General features: G+C 50.8%; 1 pseudogene; it reads right to left on the reverse strand.

Moving 5' to 3' along the window:
- Positions 1–266: 266 nt before the first annotated feature.
- LOC143668581 (RAC-beta serine/threonine-protein kinase pseudogene) lies at positions 267–1,480 on the reverse strand (annotated as a pseudogene).
- Between the last annotated feature and the right edge of the window lie 273 nt (positions 1,481–1,753).

Here is a 1,753-nt window from a genome sequence, read left to right on the forward strand (position 1 = left end):
GAGGCTGTGAACAGCTACAGTGTGTGAAATGCCACAAGAAGTCGTCAACAAGGGAGAGGAGGTATGTCAGTCCAATGGCTTCAAGAACACAATGTGGGGTTCAGCTTCCTCCTGCAGGAGATCTGCCTGCTCAGTGGCCTTGAGGACATTTTTCTTGGATGTTTCCTGAACTTCCCCTCCCAAGAGAAACTCATCCAAAATAAAGTAAGCCTTCTCAAAATTAAAGATGATATCAAGTTCACACACACACACTGCCAAAATACTTGTCAAGTAATTTTGATGTGGTCAAGAACCCCCACATCGTGTTCTTGAAGCCACTGGACTAGGAGAACTGGGGGAAGTGGGTTCACTGGTCCAGGTCCTTCTTCAACAGTCCAGAAGAAGGAAGTTGGTCTAGCAGCTGAGGACATGGGGAAAGTGAACCTTCCTCCTGAGATGAGCTCAAAGAGGCACTAGTAGTCTTGGTTGTAGAAGGGCAGGTGGCCGCGCACCGTCTTGCACATGACCACTCCCAGCTCACAACAGTCGCGGCCCACCCGCAGTTGTTATGGAACTTGGACGCTAAGTTCCCTGGAGTTCCACAGAAGGTCCGCAAGGTGCCCTCTTTGCACAGCCAAAGTCTCTGGTCTTGATGTGACCATCTTTGTACACAAAAAAGTTTTCCAACTTGATGGTACAGTATACCACATCCTGAGAGTGCAAATACTCAAGGGCTGAGATGATCTCTGCACCATAAAACCAGGCTTGTGCTTCCATGGAGACGTACTTCCCAAACAGGTAGAGGAATGGTTCACCACCTTCGGCGTACTCCATCGGGAAGCAAAGGCGGTCATGGAGCTGGAAGGAGGAATGGGTGCCTGGTGTGCCGGAGGACCCTGCCTCGGTGACTGTGGGTGATGGTGGCCTCCTTCCGTAGATCTTCACCAAGTAGTAGCAGACCACAGCCTTCTCCCGCACCAGGAAGAGTTTACCAGAGATGCCCAAACCGAGGAGTTTGTGATAGTTGAAGGCATTCATAGTCAACTTAGCCCACGCCTTGCTGACCACCACTTCCATCTCCTCTGTCCTGGAAAAGACGCTGGGCAGTCATACTTGTAGACCATGGGGTTGTTGCCAGGCCCCACTGCTTGAGGCTGTTGGCAACAATCTGGGTGGCCAGCATCCACTTCAACCTCTTATCTGGAAAGTCCATGTGTAAGGCCCCTCAGTGATGGTGGTCCACTACAGACAGCCTCTTGGTCTTCATCAGTTGGCATTCTGATGTTTAAGGGGGTGAGTAGGGTCAGGTTGGGTGCCTCAGGCATCTCCTTATACCCAAGGAAAGTCATCAGTCTTCAGCAAGAAGTATGGAGCCTCCAGGTCTTGATGCAGACCTGGAGCCTGCCTTCTTTGATGTCAGACCTTTGTTCATGGTAGCAGTGTGACATGCTGCGACCTCCTTGCAGCAGCTCAGGGCAGCAGGACATGTAGAAAGTGCCATGGATAAAACACAGTCTTTTACAGTAGACATCCAGCCTCTAAGACCAGGCTCTATTCTCTCTGATTACCTCGTTGGCTTGCTTGGACTCCTTGTGTTCCCCTGGCAAGGTGGCAGAGGACAGGACTCTCCATGGCAGGCCGAAAAGCTTACCTGGCAAGGTCCCTCCAGGTTCTTTCTAACTGCAGCTTACCACCTCCTACCATCCACCACCCTCTCTTTCCTGTTGTTTTTTGAGCTGATCTTTTCTTGATGCAGCACTTGTCCAGTTACTAC

The sequence above is a fragment of the Tamandua tetradactyla genome, chromosome 24 (assembly GCF_023851605.1).
Source record: "Tamandua tetradactyla isolate mTamTet1 chromosome 24, mTamTet1.pri, whole genome shotgun sequence".
Taxonomy (NCBI): domain Eukaryota; kingdom Metazoa; phylum Chordata; class Mammalia; order Pilosa; family Myrmecophagidae; genus Tamandua; species Tamandua tetradactyla.